The sequence below is a fragment of the Anarhichas minor genome, unplaced genomic scaffold (assembly GCF_050575085.1).
Source record: "Anarhichas minor isolate MPS153535 unplaced genomic scaffold, ASM5057508v1 ptg000027l, whole genome shotgun sequence".
Classification (NCBI taxonomy): domain Eukaryota; kingdom Metazoa; phylum Chordata; class Actinopteri; order Perciformes; family Anarhichadidae; genus Anarhichas; species Anarhichas minor.
The window spans coordinates 20,551,031-20,567,126 of NW_027466473.1; the positions used below are offsets into that span (position 1 = coordinate 20,551,031).

The 16,096-nt window shown below is 38.5% G+C and overlaps 1 long non-coding RNA gene across 2 annotated transcripts; it reads right to left on the reverse strand.

The window, feature by feature from the left end:
* Nucleotides 1-2,019: 2,019 nt before the first annotated feature.
* On the reverse strand, nucleotides 2,020-10,422 carry LOC142960513 (uncharacterized). Of its 2 annotated transcripts, none has more exons than XR_012956328.1 (9): nucleotides 6,844-10,422; nucleotides 5,842-5,929; nucleotides 5,208-5,317; nucleotides 5,086-5,126; nucleotides 4,878-4,953; nucleotides 4,668-4,784; nucleotides 4,388-4,503; nucleotides 3,688-3,874; nucleotides 2,020-2,617 (listed from the first exon to the last, which is right to left on the reverse strand). It is a non-coding gene; the product is annotated as an uncharacterized LOC142960513 (long non-coding RNA). The 2 variants fall into 2 exon arrangements; XR_012956329.1 differs by having other exon boundaries at nucleotides 4,668-4,781; nucleotides 6,844-10,421.
* Nucleotides 10,423-16,096: the final 5,674 nt, after the last annotated feature.

The following is a 16,096-nucleotide window of genomic DNA, read 5'->3' on the forward strand; positions in this document are numbered from 1 at the left end:
TCTCATTCTCACTTTTCTTCTTTCATTTTCTGCTTGCTCCTCCTCTCATCTTTTCTTCCGTCTCTCTCCTTCCCTTCTGTTACTGTTGGTGTCTCCCTCTCTGCTCGGCCATGTCACCTCAGTATGCGTGAACAGACTCTTGGAAGGTGACGGCTGAGGGAGGTAACTTCACGGTGAGCCAGACCACTGTGTTCGTTTATTAGAAACTTTCAAAGAGTTCCAATTTCCCCGAGCTGACTGCCATATGAATTATTCTCTTGCGATATTCAGCATTCTGGTGCTCCACTGCTGGTGTTCACTTGTATTTAGATTTTGGATTTTACACTACTAACAGCTCTATTTTGCATTAGGATTTGGAATAATTTGGAGTGTGGAACTTTCGTTGCAATTGGCAAGAAAATTAGTGTGGATTTCTTTTTTGCTGTGCAGTGTGTTCACTCATTTGGTACCACACTCCATTCTCTCTTCATTTTCTTTTACTCGCCAATCTGCCCAGTCTCTTTACCCCCCTCTCCCACACTCCCACCCCACAACCACTTAATCTACTGCTCTCTCCATCAGCAGAGCCCCCTGTCCCCTTTCTGTCTAATTTCTATCAGGAATTTCACTGGGAGCTGCTTATCCATTCAGCGTCTGCCACCCCCTCGTACCCCTGTACAAATGAACAAGTCAGTCGGCAAACAAACGGACAAATAAATAAAAGAGAAATAATTCACAAGATGTAATTCATCAAAACACAATCAAGAGCACGGGGAAAAACAAGGAAAGTCAAACACAAAGTCAATTTTTGAAAACTACAAGACAGCAAAAGCTGGATGGAACTGAAAGAATTGGACAACGGGACGTTCCCCCGGCACATTTGCATGAATTATGGGTCTAAAATTGAGCAAGCAACGATTGTTCGTCTCTATTAGATGGTCTGTCTCTTTCTCTCATCAGCGGGGAGCGACGCGCTGAATAATCATCCGTTTCAAGGACAACAGAGCGTTTTTAGCTCTGCTTGGCAACGCTGCAAGAGCATCACCCACTATGGGCTTGCTCACCCGTGGGTGCTGGCATTAATCTCGGTCACTTCTCACTGCACACAGACCTTCCCGACGCACTCTGAGCCCTCTAGCCTGCTGCTTGTACACTGTAAAAAAAATTCTGTGTAATATACGGTAAATTACCGGCAGCTGTGGTTGCCAGAACTTCACCGTAAAAAATAAAGTGAGAATGTATAATACATCACGGTATATCTTTTTTGCAACCGTAGATTTCACAGTTGAGAACAGTTTTTTGTTTACGGTAAATTACTATAAAAAACAGAGATTTCATAAACCTGTTTAAGGTAATATGCAATTTAACGGTAAATTACCGGCAGCTGTGGTTGCCAGAACTTCACCGTAAAAAATAAAGTGAGAATGTATAATACATCACGGTATATATTTTTTGCAACCGTAGATTTCACAGTTGAGAACTGTTTTTGGTTTACGGTAAATTACTATAAAAAACAAGAGATTTCATAAACCTGTTTACGGTAATATGCAATTTAACGGTAAATTACCGGCAGCTGTGGTTGCCAGAAATTCACCGTAAAAAATAAAGTGAGAATGTATAATACATCACGGTATATATTTTTTGCAACCGTAGATTTCACAGTTGAGAACTGTTTTTGGTTTACGGTAAATTACTATAAAAAATAAGAGATTTCATAAACCTGTTTACGGTAATATGCAATTTAACGGTAAATTACTGGCAGCTGTGGTTGCCAGAACTTCACCGTAAAAAATGAAGTGAGAATGTATAATACATCACGGTATATTATTTTTGCAACCGTAGATTTCACAGTTGAGAACTGTTTTTTGTTTACGGTAAATTACTATAAAAAAAACAGATTTCATAAACCTGTTTACGGTAATTTGCTTTAGAAATAACAGCCATGTTATAAACGTGTTTACGGTAAATAACCTTATAAACAGCAACTATATTGTGAAGCTAATTACAGTTTTTCTCAGTAAAAAACACAGTACAACTGTATGATACATTACGGCATTTTATTGAAAAATGCAACTTAACGGTAAATTACCGGCAGCTGTGGTTGCCAGAACTTTACCGTAAAAAATATAGTGACAATGTATAAGACATCACGGTACAAAAATACGGTACAACATAGAACGTAATACAATTGGTTGGCATAGATTTCAGTCAACTTCTGATTATTGTAAATTACAAAGGAAATATCAAATAAAGCAGATTGTAAATCAAGGTACAGACCATCATTGATATACCTTAAGAAACTAACATTCTCTGTGAAAAACAGGTTGAACTGATACAATATCTTGTACAATATACTCACAAAGCAGTGTTGAGATCTTGAAGAAACAGCATGTGTCCATATATATATGAAGGATAACCATGAATAAACATGAAAGGATTAGCCACTTGCCCTGAGTTGATCAAGAGTAATGAGTCACTGAGTCCAGACTTGACTGAAGAGGGCACTCAACATGGTATAGCGTCTCACATGGACATGAAGTTCAGGAAGCTGGAACATGAAGCGTGTATTTTCACCAGTTCTGCTTGAGGACTCGTATGTTGACCATCAGGTATTCACTGTGGACTGGAATGATCCTCTCTGCACCCAAAAACAGAAACAAAGGCAAAGTTAGATTGATGCAGTGCTTCAACATGATGCCTACAGAAACATTTACTGCCTTCTGCTGTTAAACTGAGCTCCAATGACCTAGAAGAAACCAGCACTTTATACTTAATAAAAAATAATAGTGTCACAGATTATTTTATTTTTTTTAAATATCAATAACGTTTATTTGTAAATTTTGAGTTGTTTGTTTATTATTCTCACTTTAACAGATAAAAATAAACAAGTGAGATGGGAACATTTTTCATTTAGTTGCATAATAATTGTGCACACATATATATTCTCCTAAGAAAGCCAAAACCTCACTTTTACTTTATTAAATATTCAGGTTTGAGGTTTATAACATTTTGGATTGACCGAGAGCTCTGTAGTTGTTCAATACAATTAATACTCAAAAATACAACTTGCCTTTTAATTGTGCACACAGTGTAAAGACAATCATCATGTTTGATACAACCAGGGTATCTGCACATCTTATTAATTCCATCAATTCTACATTTTTTGTTTTAATTTTTTTAATTCAATGACTTTTAAGACCTTTTAAATATCTCTAAAATCAATTACATTACTGTTGCAAAATAAATAGAGAAACTAGAATACAGTAAGCTGTATCCTGTTGTTGAGTTGTATTGCATTTGAATAACTGAGCTATTCAGTGTACAATAGCTAATATAACTGCCTTCTCGTTAACAAAAATCAAACTGTATGGCGGAGACCCAGTTCAATAGGAAACAATGACCCCCAGCATTTACCATCAAATAAACATAAGAGTGCACTGTAGGGCCCACTTGGGTGCAAAGACACAGGTGCAAACCCCTTTTGGGTGGATTTTGGAAAGATAGTACACAGAATTAATGACATTTTACTGCTACGTGAAACGTAATGTAAGGGGGATATCAGTTCAGAGCACTAAAAAACAAATAGTACTAATACAAAACTATATTCCAGTGGTTTCATCTATGTTTGCATGAAGCGGTTGGCTCAGACCGTGCACCTGAGGATGATTGATTGAGTGAAGTTTGAGTTGCACCTATCGCACTGCTTACCTCTAATTAGCCTTGACAAGACTGGTGTCTGAGTCATTGGGTCCAGACTTGACTGAAGACAGGTGGGACAGAGTCTCATACAGACAGGGTATGCTGTTCAGGAAACTGGAACTTTAGGCAGGTGTTGTCATAATTTCTGCTTGAAGACTCACAAGTCAATCTGGTGTTCGCTGTGGGCTAGCATGATCTTCCAGCCAGAAAAAAAGACAACATAGAAAACATTAACAATACTAACAATAATAATAACAGTAACATCACCAATAATATAACTTTATATAGCACTTACACAGTTGCAAAATGGTTCTCATACTTCACACAAAAAACAATCAAACTATAAAAACACAAAACATTAAAGAGGGTAAAACAGAACAAACTTACCAAAGGGTAAACAAAGAGTAGGGTTAAAGATTTCATAAAACGGTCAAGCTACAAATATGATTCATGAATAAGAAATAGCCATAATACGTATGGTATGTCAATAAAGTCAAAATAAATTCACAGTATGTCAAAAAAGGTTATTCTGGCAAGAAGTTAAAATCACATTGGATCATGAAATGCCTAGTTTTATGCAGTACTTAACATCAACAATACATGCATACACTGTTTGAACATGAAATGGCTAAACAGTGCTTACAAAAATAGAAGACCCTAAAGCCTTCTCTTGTTAAATGAACATACATTGAACTTTACAACAACTTACCTCTGTTTATCCTTGACAACACTTGTATGTATCCGATCATAAGGTTACACTAGTAGGACAGCAAAGAGGGTGATGAGGTCCATCTGAAGTACAACCGCTGGTAGTCGTAATCACACCTGAAAGAAAGAATAAAGAGAAAAAAGACAAGGGGTGGACATACATCCTCTTAAGTGAAAGATGAAATCATGTCAAGCATCAACTTTTACTCTTTTCAATGCAAAGGTTGCAAATTAAAATGAAATGGCTAAATTCACACTCAAAAATAAAAACAGTGCCTCACCTGGTTTAGCCCGTACCACATATTGTTATCGCAGCAACAAAGGTTTGATTCCCGTTGGGCCATGTGTTGCAGATCATCCCCTCTCACTCCACTGTGGTCCCTGTCTCTCTACTTCTGCTGTCCAATAAAACACGAATGACAAAAAAATCATCTTTAAAAGTAAAAAAAACAACTGCTTGCTTTGGGCATTTAAATGGATTAAAATCCCACCGTTTTCCTGGTTGTCATAAAAGCCAGCAAGTTGTTCCCATCCAAGTCCACAACCACTAGAGTTTGAATGCAATGTCTGAAAGGTGGCAGGAGCAAATTAATTCAATGTTGCAAGATTAGAGTAAATTGTCTTAATTATCTGCACAAACTGCTCTTGTACCAATTAAAATGTTCAGATATTTGTTAGATATGTGTACAATTTACTTACTTTAAAGGAGATTCTTCTTAGCAATGCCACCTGCCTTCGACCTAGAAGTTTCACAAAAGCACTGGAACAAATTGTCTTTCTTTTGACAGACATTCAAGTATTTCAAAGAATTGAATACTGACTTGAACTTTACTCCTTCCACATCTGGTTTATCTTGGGTCTGGAGGCGATCAACAGCAGAGTTGTAGCTGTCAATGGTGCGCTCTGCTCCGCACAGATTTGGATCGTCACCCTGAAATTCAGATCGGATTATTAGGCAGTACCTACAGAAATATTGCGAGTGACTGAAATTTTCAGTGAAGGCACCAATGCCATGAGAGCCCAAATTATGTCCTGCAATGCAATATAAGGTTATTTTGACTACTGTTTCATCTGATACTACGATCCCGTTCTCCTCCAAATCCTTCAAGTCTGTTAGTAATTCAGAGAACACAAATGTTTTGAAATCTTTCTCTCTACACAATAAAACAAGTGACATGTGGTTTGTGTCAGACCTTACATGAACTGGCAAATTATCATCAGATACATAGACAGCTAATATTTTATGTATTGTCTTTGCAGAGCCTAAAGGGTTAAAGTCTCTTTCACAGGCACATAATATGAAAACATATCAGTCCTGTTCTCATCTCGTCCTAAAAACATTTTCTTAGGCTCCACATAGTTGAACCCTTTTTTGAAAGACTGAGCTCTTGAGTATGCTGTCCTCATTGGCCCTCTATGACATGCAGAGAAAAGATCAAATTCTCAAAGACTCACAAACTTTGCTGATGTCCTCATCTGATATTGGTGTGTCATTTTTAAACAGTGAAGTTAGTTTGGTCCAAGCAGGTAGTAGAAACTGTCCCTGCAATTTCAAGTAGAATAAACAGAGAAAAAGATCACTGAAGTTTTCAGAAATATCCATATCACCTTTATCTGTGCTGGTCTCTATAACATTTTCTGAGTCATGCAGGTGAGGGCCACAGTCATGTGATTCAGTTGGAACAGCTGATGACTGAGGAGAAGCAGATTCTCTGTACATGTCACTAATACTGCTGTCTGCTATTTGTGTCTCCGTGGCATGTGGGCAGTAAATGAAGATCTGACCGTGAAAACATTTGACCATCCACTCACTTTAATAATTAGCTACTTTGTGTCTGGACATGTGCTTTCAAATAACGCCATAGCCATTTATGAGCGGTAACGTTAACAGACATGGCGCACTTATGAGCGGTAACGTTAACAGACATAGCACATTTATGAGCAGTAACGTTAACAGACAGTTTATAAGCGGTAACGTTAACAGACAGTTTATAAGCGGTAAAGTTAACAGCCGTCCCAACAGTAACGTTAGCTTAGCTGTAACGTTAGCTGATAGGTTACCATTATGCCTCTGGTAGAAATGAGCCTTATAGCTCCATATCTAACAAAGGTCTGCTTGCAACCAGCTTCAACGCACTTAAATAAACAACGTGGTTCATCACTATGAAGTTTGCAATGAAGCACATAACCCCTCGATGTTTTAGCTTTAACTGACTTGCCACAGAAATGACAACTAAACATTTTCCTAGCAAACCTTTGGTAAAGTAAGCTAGCTAATGTTTAACACAGAAACCCATAACCCATGTTACATCCACGAAAAGTAAACTCTCAACTCATTTAGATAGCTAAGTGAACTTACTATTAACGTTGAATGACTCGTTTTTGCAAGGGCGACACAAAACTGCAGAAAACAAAGCCTCAAATTCAAATGTAACGTTAGCTAGCTGACATGCTTACCTTCAGAAGAAGTGTTGTGTTTCCAGGAGTCAGGCCGTTGATCATCAGTAACGTGCTGCCTGAGCGCGCAGAAAAGGCGCTGAAATGAGTTCAAAAGTTCAGCCTCCAACCGTTGCTTTTTTTAAATTGTTGTGTAGGTCTGATCACTGCCGCCTCCGTCCGTCCGTCCCTCTCTCTCTCTCTCTCACTCTCTCTCTCTCTCTCTGTCTGTCTGTCTCTCTGTGTTCCCACCACATTTGGTCAGGTTATTCACTGAGACAGGCACCTGTTGGTCTTAAAGTGTCATGAGGGAATCGCTAAACAGTGAAACAGTATGATCATATAGGGTGCACTGCACACACATTAGGAATAGATGTCACAGGGTGCCTTGAAACTGTCGCGAGATCTGCACCTGCAAGCACCTGCAATGTTACAAAATACTAACCAACAGAGATCAAAAGAGAGGTGGGGGATGGGGTGAGGGGTGAGATGCAACTTATGCTCTGCAAAAAAGGATTACAAAACAAGGAAAACGTATGGAAGGTTACTCTCTACTGCTTTGAATAAGCAGACTAGTTTGCATCTAGCACTTATTGTTTTGTTTGTTGGTTAAATATTAGTTCTGACTGTTGAAACTGACAATGTCTTTCAAAAATTACAGTGTTGGCCTTCAAATTTATCTTATGGTATATTTACATTATTAGCACAATGGTTCGTACATTTAACCGTGACAAAATGTATTTCTTTTTACTAATAGTACCTGCAAAAACTGCAGTGTTATATTTTATATATTATAGTGTATTTACAAAAACAGCACAATGGTTAGTGCATTTAACCTTGACAAAATGTCTTTTTTACAAATAATGAATGCAAGCAACATTGATCGGGCCCTCGCACCTTCACGCACGTCGAGGGTACTAGCAGGACTCTAGTTGCCGCGGCCGTGCTTTCTGTGACCATGAGACACTGCGTGCACGAGTTAGACAATATTTCCTGCGTGTACCAGTGGCGTAGCAAGATCATTTTGCCAGGTCTTAAGCCTCGAATGTTTTGAGTTCAGCTCTGAATACAATCATAAATGTAAGCCTGTAATGATCGACAAAAAAACAAATGTTTTTTGAATGCGCTTCAGTGTTTGTAACATAAAAGACTGTCAAAGTAAATGCAGGTGTCCAAACCGACTGTTTGTTTGTGGTGCAGCTAGCTCTGACAATCACTGCTGAGTGACTCAAAGCGGAAAGAGTCGAGGAGAAATGGCAGAATGTATAGTTCCATGTGGAAAAAAACAAACCGAAAGGTGATCCCATGTGGTCTAATCTATATCATGAATTAGGTTAACGTGACTTCAGACGGGGCTGCTCCGTAGGTCTGCTAACGTCGCTGGACACGCTGCTCGCTAATCGCTCCAATAACAGCTGCTTCCTCTGCAGAAATGCAGACTTTAACTGAACAACAGCTGCTAGTAAAGACAACGTGGGTGTTTATGTCATCGTTTCTAAACGTATGCGTTTACGACTGTCCACAAGAAGAGGTAACTCTGGAGTTTTCAAACAAGTCTACAACATATTAAAAAAGCAGGGCTCTGACATCTTTAGAAGTAAAAGTTGGTCTGATCTCACCAAGAGTACAACAGGGTGTACGCCTTAAGGACGTGTACACCATGCTGAGGTCTGAGTGTCATACAGGCAAAAATCTTTTCTAGATAATCTAGAGGAATTCTGTTCAGGTGACCTCATTGTAGGCCTAGTCCACAATGTGTGTCCAGAATCTGTGGGTTCTGGGACCCATATTTGAGAGATTATGGCCATTCTTGCATATGTCAAAAAATCCACTCAGGGAATAAGGCATCAATTAAGCCCTTTGGGGCTGTTTTTGGGGACCTTAACTTGCAGCTACGAAGTCCAGATTATAGGTAGGTAATGGTGACGAGCCCCTCTTTGAAGGAGAAAAGGAGTCAAATCTCTACCCTGATTTAGAGTATAAAAAGTTAGAGAAAAGACTGGTGAAAACTGGTGCCATCTGGTTCGAATCATCTCTGTTGGGTGCATTTGAAAACACTTGTAAATGGCTTATTGTCCTAATATTCACATATGATGGACAAAAGAGGACCCTCTTAAAGGCTCAATTGGATTCAAGTCATTAGCATGCTGCTAACAGAAGTTAGCTTTCCCAAGGGTCTGCAGAGATCTTGCTTTAGATCCTGCATTACGTTATCACAGGGGAATGATTAATACAAAATTCAGGCAGTTTCAACCTTTCACTAAGATTTAATGGCCCGTTTCTCACTTGCCAAAAAAAGCCGAAAAATAAGGCTATATGCCTCAATTTTGACCTTTGGGGCTGTGTTTGGGTACCTTAACTTGCAGCTACGACCGTAAAATTTGGGGGAATTCATATTCACTAGCCCCTCTTTAAACAGGAAAAGGATTCAAATTTCTACTTTGATTTAAAGTGTAAAAATTGAGAGAAAAGACTGGTGAAGGCCATTTCGGATCATAAGTACCATTGGGTTAGAATCCTTTCTGTTGGGTGAAATAAACAGTCAATTTTCAACTTTTCGCACCATTTAATCTGTGGGAAAAGGTGGAATGACTGTGAAAGTTTCAGGGTCCTAGCCCATTGTTTTCTATGGGTATGTAGGCCGAATTGGGTAAAAAATCCATAGTTCACTATGGGAAAAGTGTTTGGAATTACCAATTGATTTTCATACCACTTGATCTCTGGCCAAAGGTCGATTGACTGTGAAAATTTCAGGGTCCTAGCCCATTGTTTCCTATGGGTAATTAGGCCGAATTAGGTCAAAAATCCATAGTTCACTATGGGAAAAGTGTTTGGAATTACCGATTGATTTTCATACCACTTGATCTCTGGCCAAAGGTCGATTGACTGTGAAAATTTCAGGGTCCTAGCCCATTGTTTCCTATGGGTAATTAGGCCGAATTAGGTCAAAAATCCATAGTTCACTATGGGAAAAGTGTTTGGAATTTCCCATTGATTTTCATCCCACTTAATGAATGGGCAGAGGTCGATTGACTGTGAAAATTTCAGCCTCCTAGTCCATTGTTTTCTGGGCGTATTTAGGCCGAATATGGTCAAAAATCCATAGTTCACTACGCAAAAAGTGTTTGGAATTTTCCATTGATTTTCAAACCACTTAATGAATGGGCAAAGTTCGAATTCATCCACCCCCGTCGCCTTGCCAGCAAGGAGCTTTTTGAATACCTTAGCGGCCTCCACCAGGGATATGGGTAATAGATAATATTTGCAGAAGTTGCAGAGTTGGCTGTTAGCTATATTATGGTGTATATCTGTAATTAGTACAATGGTCCGTACATTTAACAGTAAACAAATATATTTTTTTAAAGTAATTAATGCAAAAATCACGGTATGGATTTTTGTTCATATTACGGTGTATTTCCTTTACCAGTACAATGTTTAGTACCTTTAACAGTGACAAACTGAATATTTTACGAATAATAAATGCAAAAAATACGGGGCTGGCTGTTGAATGTATGATGCGTTTTACCTCCATTGGCAGTGCAATGGTCCGAACATTTAACAGTAACCAAATGTATTTTTAAAAAGTAATCAATGCAAAAATCACGGTATGGATTTTTGTTCATATTATGGTGTATTTCCGTTACCAGTACAATGTTTAGTACATTTAACAGTGACAAACTGATGTTTTTACAAATAATAAATGCAAAAAATACGGGGCTGGCTGTTGAATATATGATGCGTTTTACCTCCATTGGCAGCGCAATGGTCCGTACATTTTACAGTAACCAAATGTATGTTTTAAAAGTAATAAATGCAAAAATCACGGTATGGATGTTTGTTCATATTACGGTGTATTACCGTTACCAGTACAATGTTTAGTACATTTAACAGTGACAAACTGATTTTTTTACGAATAATAAATGCAAAAAGTACGGGGCTGGCTGTTGACTGTATGATGCGTTTTACCTCCATTGGCAGAGCAATGGTCCGTACATTTAACATTAACCAAATGTATTTTTAAAAAGTAATGAATGCAAAAATTACGGTATGGATTTTTCTTTCATATTACGGTGTATTTCCGTTATCAGTACAATGTTTAGTACATTTAACAGTGACAAAATGTATTTTATACGAATAATAAATGCAAAACATACGAGGCTGCCTGTTTAATGTATAATGCGTCATATCTCCATTGGCAGCACAGTGGTCCGTACATTTAACAGTAACCAAATGTATTTTTTAAAAGAAATAAATGCAAAAATTACGGTATGGATTTTTCTTTCATATTACGGTGTATTTCCGTTACCAGTACAATGTTTAGTACATTTAACAGTGACAAACTGATGTTTTTACAAATAATAAATGCAAAAAATACGGGGCTGGCTGTTGAATATATGATGCGTTTTACCTCCATTGGCAGCACAATGGGCCGTACATTTAACAGTAACCAAATGTATGTTTTAAAAGTAATAAATGCAAAAATCACGGTATGGATGTTTGTTCATATTACGGTGTATTACCGTTACCAGTACAATGTTTAGTACATTTAACAGTGACAAACTGATTTTTTTACGAATAATAAATGCGAAAAATACGGGGCTGGCTGTTGACTGTATGATGCGTTTTACCTCCATTGGCAGAGCAATGGTCCGTACATTTAACATTAACCAAATGTATTTTTAAAAAGTAATAAATGCAAAAATTACGGTATGGATTTTTCTTTCATATTACGGTGTATTTCCGTTATCAGTACAATGTTTAGTACATTTAACAGTGACAAAATGTATTTTATACGAATAATAAATGCAAAACATACGAGGCTGCCTGTTTAATGTATAATGCGTCATATCTCCATTGGCAGCACAGTGGTCCGTACATTTAACAGTAACCAAATGTATTTTTTAAAAGAAATAAATGCAAAAATTACGGTATGGATTTTTCTTTCATATTACGGTGTATTTCCGTTACCAGTACAATGTTTAGTACATTTAACAGTGACAAACTGATGTTTTTACAAATAATAAATGCAAAAAATACGGGGCTGGCTGTTGACTGTATGATGCGTTTTACCTCCATTGGCAGAGCAATGGTCCGTACATTTAACATTAACCAAATGTATTTTTAAAAAGTAATAAATGCAAAAATTACGGTATGGATTTTTCTTTCATATTACGGTGTATTTCCGTTATCAGTACAATGTTTAGTACATTTAACAGTGACAAAATGTATTTTATACGAATAATAAATGCAAAACATACGAGGCTGCCTGTTTAATGTATAATGCGTCATATCTCCATTGGCAGCACAGTGGTCCGTACATTTAACAGTAACCAAATGTATTTTTTAAAAGAAATAAATGCAAAAATTACGGTATGGATTTTTCTTTCATATTACGGTGTATTTCCGTTACCAGTACAATGTTTAGTACATTTAACAGTGACAAACTGATGTTTTTACAAATAATAAATGCAAAAAATACGGGGCTGGCTGTTGAATATATGATGCGTTTTACCTCCATTGGCAGCACAATGGGCCGTACATTTAACTGTAACCAAATGTATGTTTTAAAAGTAATAAATGCAAAAATCACGGTATGGATGTTTGTTCATATTACGGTGTATTACCGTTACCAGTACAATGTTTAGTACATTTAACAGTGACAAACTGATTTTTTTACGAATAATAAATGCAAAAAATACGGGGCTGGCTGTTGACTGTATGATGCGTTTTACCTCCATTGGCAGAGCAATGGTCCGTACATTTAACATTAACCAAATGTATTTTTAAAAAGTAATAAATGCAAAAATTACGGTATGGATTTTTCTTTCATATTACGGTGTATTTCCGTTATCAGTACAATGTTTAGTACATTTAACAGTGACAAAATGTATTTTATACAAGAAATACATGCACAAATTATTGTTTTGGCTGATATATAGATTTACGGTGTTTCACTGTCAGATAAACTGAATATAACCGATTTACAATTTACGGTCTCTTACTGTTGTGATTTAACAGTTTTTCACTGTAAAATTCACTGACTTTTCTTACAGTGTACCAGCAACCCCTGCCAGTCCCGCTTCCCAGGGGCTCCTTGCCCTTGCCCCCCAGCCCAGGGTCTCTGCATCCGACTGCAGAGTGCTGTGCACGCCTGGGTGGGTGAGGCCGGCCGGTCGGTGGTAATGGTGGTGAGGCGTTTAATGCTGTTATCACGGCCTTTTAACTTCCCTCTCCCCAAACTCTCTCTCTCTTTCTCTCTGAGCGTGACTTTCAGACAACTTTGAACCACTGTGCGGGGACGGATGCCCTTGATGACAGTGGTGGGGATGCAGAATGAGGATGCTTCCACAGAGGCGTTGGCATTGGTGACTGTTGCCTTGTGTTTTATTAGGCGGCGGTCAAACAAGGCCTGCGGTCAGACGGGGCGTGAGGACAGACAGGTGGTGGTATTATATTGGAGCTCTGGGAGACTGTTATTGTGCATCGTCCTCTCGTCTCGTCTGTCCGTCTGCTGTCCTTCAGGGTGCTTGCGGCTTACTTTCTGTCTGGACATGTTGGCGTGTCTGCATGGTTTTGATTGTGCCTTATTTCAAAATATTTACCCACATTTTTCGAAAGTGAAATTGACATCATATCCTATCCTATTTATAGATTTTTAGATCCTGAAATGAGCTAAGTATACAATAAGATGAGTAAACTATTGAACTAGATGCCAATTCACATTGACGAATAAAAGAGAGGTTGCAGTAGACGACATCAGAGAACCTACTAACACAAACTAAAACGTATTCTAAGATGACATTATTTTAGACCAGGGGCCTTACATTGCCCAAAAATGTAAATACAATAAATCAGTTAATAAATAAAAGGCCAATCATAAGTGATGCACTTGAAAAAAACTAAAGCAATAAAATAGGCAAAACAGTGGAACCGTCAAAACTAATTGTTAAAACACAAAAAAATACAAAGCTTTAAAGTTGTGTTAAAAAAGCAACCTTATTTCACAAAACAAGCAAATTTGTCAATCATAAATTTGCTTCCAATTCGACAAATGTGTCCTGATTTTCAGGCTAATTTTCACAAAAATAAAAGTAAATTTGACCCTTCAGGCTGAAACATCCATTAAAGTTAACGGTTTTATTGTAATCAATTTAGTAACAGTTGATCCAGGAAGAACATCTCCTCAAAATCTATATTGACAATTACAGCAGTCAGTTTGGGTAATTATTTGCACCTTGCACCCAGTATGAAAGCTGATTGCAGTCACTCTGTTAACGCCACTCAAGAACAGGAGATAGCCTGCAGTGTTGATAGCATTGAAAGAACTACATTCCTTTTACAGCAGAAACAGCCCTGAACGTACGATAGTGGAAAGTCTTTTTAAGGTATTCCAGCTGATGTACGTTGTTTGCCGAAGTCTTCAGCCATCCAGCTACTTTTCTCTGAATCAAGAGAGTCCTCAGTTTCTTCGAGAGCCTAGTTAACCATGAACATTTCATCTTAAGAATGGTGTAATTGTCTAGGTTTGAGAACAGCAATGGTCTGAATAGACATCCGTCTTACAGCAATTTGAAAGGAATTACAAGGGAAACAATGAGAATATAAACGCATCCATTCTGTATATAGAAAACTAGTTCTGGCCTTTGTATGACATTAAAGCATTATACCTTTGCTGTTCTGATAAAGGAGAGGGGAGATGAGGCAGGAAGATAAAGAGAGGTAAGCAGGGAAACATGTCAGATGGAATGTTATTGACTATGTTGGAACAATTATGGAGCCACGGCCAACATCATTATCGTACAAATATGTGCATCCATCAAGCCTGAGCTTTGCCTAATCACGTTAATAGACCTCTCTAACGGCAGCCATTTTGACTGTAACAAATGGCATTAATGAAGGCTGCATTCCATGTGGTTGTTCCAGCTCGTATGTCATTTTTACAGCAGCCATTTTTAGTGCAAATGCAGGTATAACGGTATAATGGCTGTGGTGAAAAGAGCAGATGTCATTTTAAAAGTGTCGTCCAGCATTGTCTTAAGCTGGCTGCAATCACCAGTTCTGAAAATGTGCAGACAATGCGGGAGTGTCTTAAACTTGCATTCTCTCTACTGGTCACGGTGACTGCGTCCACTTCTTATACATTCTATGGAAAAGAGCCTATTATGTGTGCTGTGCCATCATCAACGTTTTTAGTTGCACCAGTATCCCAACTGAATTGGTGGAGTTCCTGTTATGTCCTTGTTTGTATCCTCAACATGTACGTTTTGTGTGTTTCCTTTCAAGGAGAAATGCTCTAAAAACATAATTTTCTTCCTCAGAGATCGGTGGCATATCATGGGAAAAGCTCTTTTCGACGGTAACATGCTCGGATGTGATGGGAAAGTCATGTTGGCCGTGAGCGCTTAGAGTCAGCGGGGAGACAGAGGCTCCAGTGTAACGAGAGAGAGGCCTTACTGTGCTGTGACTCAGATGAACACAGCAGTTGTTGGGGAAAAGGTCAGTGGATTCTGTTGGTATTCCGCAGCCGTGTGCTTTTTGGCAGGACACTTGACAGCGCAGCGGGCACTCGAGCTTGAAATGATGTTGCTTCCTCCGGCCAGGAGGCGATGGCTCCCATGCCACACAGCATACGCAGGGCGCTATAAATCCTACAGTGTAAATAAAGACCCGCCTCGCTCCACCACGTCTCACTCCTTCTGTGTCCGTATTTCTTTTTGTAAACGCTGCCCTGTCTCTTTCCATTTTCACTCTCATTCCCTCTCATTTTTCTTTCCTGTTTTTACCCCTCGCTATCTCTTTACGGTTTCCCTTTTCCTCCAGTGATGTGGTGGTAAACACAAAGGCGGCTGGTCACTGACTTTCATTGTGTGATCCTTTTTAAAGCTGCACAACCACCAGCATCAATTCTAATAGACTTTCTGCCCATTCGATCATCTTTTGTTCTTGCTTTTTGTCCGTCTCATTTACTCTCCTCTGCTTCTCTGTGAAGGCTTTTTTCTCTCTCAACTATTATGTAAAACATTATCTTCATTTCCATCTGACTTTGTAGCACCACAATGCAGTTTGAAGCAGGCTGTTATGTAAAGGAAAGGGGAGGTAAATCTCATTTAGTCACAGTTTGACTTTATTAACTGCACAGCAGGCGGTGACAGAGGTTTATCCTTTCACAGATGTTTTGAATGCTGCTTGCGGTGTTGGACCACTACCCCCCCTTCCCCCCGTGATCATCACACACACACACACACACAGTCAAATATCCAGTCCCTAATTACAG